Here is a 7,100-nt window from a genome sequence, read left to right on the forward strand (position 1 = left end):
GCTTTTCCTAAAAATTCCTGGGTTGTCTGTGGTAATACACATTGTTTCCATTACCCCAGCTTTCAAAGAAACTGTGGAAACTTCAAGCCCTCATGATGGCAGCTTGTTCATATTCTGTCTCCACCATCTCCTTTATATTTGGAGAGGATGTTTTACACAGTTTTGCTTTTCCTGGTCACATGAAGGAAAATTAAAGTCAAGAGACAGTTGGAAGAAGACACCGACCCTTGAATCCTTCTGAACTCAGGAAAAAGAACTCTTCCCTTGCTTTTGATGATGAGTACAATTTCCTGAGTTTTCCACCTTCTCCATTGTTTATGTACATGAATTATTTCTTTGACTTTTTCTCCAGGAGGAAACAAAAAAATATATTAAAATTCCCTAAAATTTGTTTCTAAATTAAAATTTACAGGCACAGCTACTGCATGGAATGCTCTACACTTTCAGTTTCTGGGGAAAAAAAAGCACCTTTTCTTTGTCATTTGCATTGCTGTTGCAAAGGATGCTCTTTGCACTTCCAGAGTCAAATTGCTATCTCAATCTCAGAATTATAAAAATTTGTATATAAAAATAATTTATTTTTTTTTCTTTTTGATTCTTTGTGGGCAGAGGTGAAATCTGACCCATGCAAATGTTGCAGTGTGTTAATATTATTTATACATTACTCCTTCAAGCATGAAGTGAAAAAGCTTTTGAAACACTCCAAATTACTTTAGCTGATTGATTTCTTTTGTTCTAAGGAAGTGTCAGAACATCAGCAATTTAGTATGCTTTTTCATGTATTTTCACATCAAATCACTAATTTCTTTAATTTTCTCATTTCATTAACTGGTACTTCTGGGAAGTAAAATAACAAAAATTTGTGATCATCTGTTTATGGAATACCATTAACAAAGTTGTTCTGCTTCATGGGTCCCTTATTGTCAACTCAAATAAGGCAAGGTAGACAAATTTCACCTTGTTTGAGAAGTTACTCTTCCTTGTATGTGTTTTCAGTCACACTGGAAGAAGTCTTAGAGGTGTGAGCATTAGAAAAGCAATTATTACTTACGTTTATATATTCTAAATGTAAGTGATTTATACCTTTTTTTTTTTTTTTTTTTTTTTTAATGAGTGTTTCTAACAGAGGGTAAGGATCTCTTGTTGTTAAATACAATTTGAAGAATATTTAGGGCATATACCCAAGGCTACCAGTATCTGACAGATGAAGTCATATCTGTATGGTGGAGCCAGGGGAAGCTGGATATGTTTTCAGTGACATAATTTCCCACTGTGCTGTTGGCTACTGAAATTCCTTTTTTCTGCACCACCCAGGTCCAAGCAGACCTTTGACATTGCATCACCTAAATAAAAGGTGATGGCATTGCTTTGTGCCCAGGTGCCAGGCTTAATGGTGAACCTGAGATTAATCCCTCATTTCCACCTTGCTTTGCAAAGGGGTTTCTCCAATACAACCAGCAGTAACTGGCAATTGAATGTCCTTGTTTAGCTGTGCCCTGCATGGCCTGTAAGCAGTGAAAAAGTCAGGTTTAAAGCCTATGCCTTGCCTGGCTCCTTGCTTGGACTGGCAATGCTATGAGGAGAGCAAGAGCTGGCTTGGGCCTCTTATTCCCCTTCAGGGAAGTGCCTGGTCTTGCTTGGAAGCAGGTGGAATCAAACATTTTAAATGCATGTCACAGACAAGGGTGGGAAAAAAAAAAGGCAGTAGTTACTGCTGATATAATTACTCTTGTAACAGTGCCAGCAGTAGAGGCAGACACGGGTGTTGAAAGTGCAATTAAGGCAGTGACTGTGGTGATAACACAGGCAGTGTAACAGCAGTCACACACTTGTCTTTTCTCTGCCTTTAAAATGAGCCAGTAAAAGAGAGAAATGATAATCTTTTTAAGGAGAAGTATTTCTATTTGAATCACACATCTCCTTGCCACTTTCACCCTCTCCAAAATACACCACCGGGCGTAAAATTATGTTAAAACTAGAGAGACTCAGTTCTCTTAGGTAACTAGCTTTTATTTAGTTAACTCAATTATATCTCTTGTTTTAAGGAGTTTACCATGCTAAGTCAAGTCACTGCTTTGATTTCTGTGACGCAAACAGATGGGATGAGACCATCTTTGGCCATTAATATGGTGAGTTTGTGTTTATGGCTAGTTCACTTCTGCATTTTCCTTTAACCACTTTCTCTAGCTGCCCTGTTCACTATTTTACATTGAATTGTGGGATCCTGAAACAGTTATTGCTTTGGTTAAAGTCCAAAAGTTCCAAAGAAGAAGAAGAAAATATGCAAATACTTTCCCTGTTCTTCTTACAGAATTACTCAGAACAAGAACTGATGTGAGAACATCCATAGCCAGCTTCAGCAGTTTACTACAGACCTGCTTCAGCCTTGTGCTGAACATTAAGAGCAAGAATACTGTTTTTGCCAGGCATTGTTTTTATAGTAGAAACTCTTTAGTAGGGGATTGGTGCTTTAAAGGAAGGACGTTAAAGCAGAGCATTTGATTTTCCTAGGAAATGTGTTTTAAGAGATGTTAGCCCATTTTCCCAATTTTTTTATTTTTTTTTTTTTTTTTAAAGCTGAAGGACTGCCTTTCATGTACATAAAAAGCACAAAATCTTATTGATTTTCATTAACTATGTAAGAACTTTCAGTTTCCTTGAGAAGACAAGAAAGAAATTACAGCTGAGCATGTGTTATAAATAGCAGCTGAAAAGCAAGACCATGGCAACCTGCAGAGAACAAGAAAAAATGTAGCAGCCTTTCTGGGGTAACACATGATCGTTGTAAATATAGCTGATAGAAAAATATGAGTGAGATTAATTAATTTTAAGTAGTTTGACATGAAAATGTAATGAGAGATGCTGGTGACTGATTAAATGTCTTAGTGCCTTGTAGGAAAGAGTACAACGTGACTTGTTGGCCTGGATGATTAAGGATATAACTGTGGTAATTATGGGCCTCCAGATCGTGATCTCCCTCTGTGGATTTTGTTAAGTCTGATCTGTCCAGCATATCTCTAACATAACTTGGTGGTTTGTAGCTAAAAGGTAGAGTGTTCAAGAATCCTGTGACCCTGAAGGTTGTTCTTGGCTCATCTGTAAGTCTTCATGAGGATAACCAAGGTTTGAGAGGCGGATGTTTCTAACTGAAATTTGGTTGCAAATACAGTCTGAATTATTTTTAGGATTTTCTTTCTCTGTAAAAGAATACTTACAGGTAAAAAACAATTCAGAGTACTAAAAGAGATATTTTTCAGTTGTTAAGACTATTAATCATATAATGTTTACTTGAATCTTGGAACATAACCTTGATTAACTTTTAGAATTTCTGTGCAAATGAACTAATTTTCATAATTCTGTTTTTTAATGTTAAAGTCAATAAGGACACCTATATCATGGTTTTGAAGGGATTTGTGAGAAATAATGTGCAGTAGGGGTAAGAGTAGGATAAGTCAAATTTCATTCCTGACATTTTAAAAACAAATAAAATAGTTTAAATGTGTCTTCCTTCCTTTCTTTCTTCTTTCTTTCTTTCTTTCTTTCTTTCTTTCTTTCTTTCTTTCTTTCTTTCTTTCTTTCTTTCTTTCTTTCTTTCTTTCTTTCTTTCTTTCTTTCTTTCTTTCTTTCTTTCTTTCTTTCTTTCTTTCTTTCTTTCTTTCTTTCTTTCTTTCTTTCTTTCTTTCTTTCTTTCTTTCTTTCTTTCTTTCTTTCTTTCTTTCTTTCTTTCTTTCTTTCTTTCTTTCTTTCTTTCTTTCTTTCTTTCTTTCTTTCTTTCTTTCTTTCTTTCTTTCTTTCTTTCTTTCTTTCTTTCTTTCTTTCTTTCTTTCTTTCTTTCTTTCTTTCTTTCTTTCTTTCTTTCTTTCTTTCTTTCTTTCTTTCTTTCTTTCTTTCTTTCTTTCTTTCTTTCTTTCTTTCTTTCTTTCTTTCTTTCTTTCTTTCTTTCTTTCTTTCTTTCTTTCTTTCTTTCTTTCTTTCTTTCTTTCTTTCTTTCTTTCTTTCTTTCTTTCTTTCTTTCTTTCTTTCTTTCTTTCTTTCTTTCTTTCTTTCTTTCTTTCTTTCTTTCTTTCTTTCTTTCTTTCTTTCTTTCTTTCTTTCTTTCTTTTCTCTCTCTCTCTTTCTCTCCTTCTCTCTCTTCCTCTCGTCCTTTCTCTCTCTCTCTCTTTCTCTCTTTCTTTCTCTCTTTCTTTCTCTCTTTCTTCCCCAGAGATTTCTCTCTAAATTGCTTGTGATATTTGTATAACAGGGAAATCTAATTTAAAAATCACTTAGTAAGAAGAGTGGGAGGAAAATATGTCATCCTTATTCTTTCTAAAATTCTCTGTATTTTTAATAACGCCAAAGATAAATTAGCAGAAATAGGAGGAAAAATATTTATACACAGCAATTTTAAAAGAAAAAGTAATGAAAATAAGGTGGAAAATGAAAAATCTATTGTTGAAGACTCCCTCCATGAGAGTTTTGCATGATAGAAACACAATCCTGTCCCAATAACAGAGAATAATCAAGGATAAACCTTACTGACATCACCCTGTGACTGTGATTAATTTACTGAAGTCAATTAGAAGTAGTAAATGTTTAAGTGTTACAATTCAGCATTAACCATATGATAATTTAAAATCTATTGCAAAACCAACAGCTTTGACAAACAGTTGTACTTTGTGTCAAATGGTAACATTTCCCCAGCATTACAGTACTTTAACTAGTGGTTTACTTTTTAAATGTATAAACCCATGCTGAGAAAATTGTATTTTAAAATGAGTGTTTGTGTTTACAGCATGCATTCTACTGAGGGCACTTTCCTGCACCTCTTCTTGTAGGAGTTATAGCTAGTCCTTCTTGAGCCACAACAAATTGCAGGTAACACAGGGACTTTCAAAGCTGAGCTTCAGACAGCAGAGAGCCCTGGTATTCCACCTGCTCAGTCTTTTCTCTGCCTGTTTCTCTTTTTTTCAGAACCTTGATACTCAGTGCTGCTGTGCAGCTTCATCCTTCTCTTCAGATACTTCAACATGAAATCTGTAGTATGAAATCTCAGACATGGGCATCTGGGTCTGAAGTCCTATACTTCCAAAAAAGGTGCTAGAACTCTGGAAATTCTTGAGTTCAGTGGGCTAAGAGGACATAAACATGGTTAGAGCTCCAAAAGTATCTGTGAAGAGGGTGATGAGGTATGGAACAGGAAGACAATTAGCTATGGATAACATCCCAAAGCTGGAGCTTGACTGTGAGGGTTTAGGGGCTAGATAATAATCATGTCTCCCCAGAGGAGGTAAGCAGAGGCCTAGAGTTTTGCAGAACTAGCTGGAGAATTCTGTGAAGGGAGAAGGTGGTCTCAAGAGATTAGTTCAGCCACTCCTTTATTTCAGGGTGTGCAGAAAAAGCATCAGCTTAATGTGGAATTAAATGGTTGAGTTGTTCCTGTTGCATAAATGAGCAGTAAGTGACTAACAGAATTATTTTGAAGAATGATGATTAAAAAGGACTTTCATGTGATTACAAAGCAAGCATGCACCTTGAATGAAATATCTGGTTGTTTTAAAGGAAAATGAAACACACTTTCTGTAATTAATGGAGGGTTGACGCTTTGTGATGTCTTTTTGTTTGTAACATGGGCAGGTTTGATCCATCAGCAGAATCTCAGCTTTTGCTGTGAAGGGTTGGGATTCTGGTATTTGCCGTCTGTCTTTCTGCTCCTTCAACCATATTTTGATACTTCACAGAGAATATTGCGCAGTGAAGGAAAAATACAGCTGTGAACATTCACTTCCTTTCCTTGACCTAGTTTTACATTGGTTAAGTGAAGGGTAGGACTTAAATCAAATCTGGAGCAGGCCAGGAATTCACCTTGGTAGTAGATCTTGCAGAAGTAGCTGATTCCTGTAGCTTGTTATTAATAACTTTGTGTTAACATGCTATACAGGGTAAATGTCACACAGGTTTGTAAGGAGTATACATTTTGGTCTCCTAAATGGATTAATTCTGTGGAGGGGGGTATTTATGTCAGTTCCTGTAGAGAAAGCAGAGAGGAAGGATTGTTCTTCAGTTCCTTACTGGGGGGAAAAAAATAATAAATCTTAATTCAGTAATGAATCAAATCTTCTTGCAAGGAGATCAGTCAAGATCTTCAGGCACAGATTATGTCTAGGGGCCAGATCTGAGTATAGATTTATGTGACTGTACATGGGGACACGAGGAAAACATTCCAAATGCACTTTTTTTGTTGCTTGATTTAATAACTCCTTATCATAGGACTGCTGCAATAAGAAAGCAACCTGTCAATGCCATGGGGAAGGGAGTAAAGGGGTGAAGCCTATAGCTTTTACTCTGTTAATTTGAGCCTGTTCTGTGCAGCCATTGCTGCTATACAACAAACAGTATGATTCTAAAAGCAAGGAATAATGCCAAGGAGCTTTATCCATTCAGCTGTAGCTGAGTCACAGGGCTTTCCATGTTTTCTGTAAGGTAATACTTCTTATGCAAAGCATAAGAACACAGGGCTAAATATAGAACACAGTTATAAGCTTTGCTGCATTTGCAACTTTTCTGGGGCTTCCCTTGCTTGCTGTGTGCTAGAGAAGCTTTGAGGCATATTCTGTAGGGGACTGTTTTTTTCTGTTCGATTTCTTGCACAGGCAACTGCTCTAACCACTTGGATGCTGTAGCAGTAGAGAAACGAGCCTGTTGCCAATACATGCTGTGCAAATTAAGTAAATTTTCTCTCTTAAAGACTGCCTGCTTGCTCAGTCTCAGGTATGTCTCAGGCTGTGTGTTTAAGAGGTGATTTTAGCTTAATGTTATAGACAAAGATGGCAAAGTAGGACCTTCCTTCCTTCCTTCCTTCCTTCCTTCCTTCCTTCCTTCCTTCCTTCCTTCCTTCCTTCCTTCCTTCCTTCCTTCCTTCCTTCCTTCCTTCCTTCCTTCCCTCCTTCCCTCCTTCCCTCCTTCCCTCCTTCCCTCCTTCCCTCCTTCCCTCCTTCCCTCCTTCCCTCCTTCCCTCCTTCCCTCCTTCCCTCCTTCCCTCCTTCCTTCCTTCCTTCCTTCCTTCCTTCCTTCCTTCCTTCCTTCCTTCCTTCCTTCCTGCCTTCCTTCCTGCCTGCCTT

Source organism: Chaetura pelagica, unplaced genomic scaffold, assembly GCF_000747805.2.
Source record: "Chaetura pelagica isolate M959 unplaced genomic scaffold, ChaPel_1.0 scaffold67, whole genome shotgun sequence".
NCBI classification, from domain to species: domain Eukaryota; kingdom Metazoa; phylum Chordata; class Aves; order Apodiformes; family Apodidae; genus Chaetura; species Chaetura pelagica.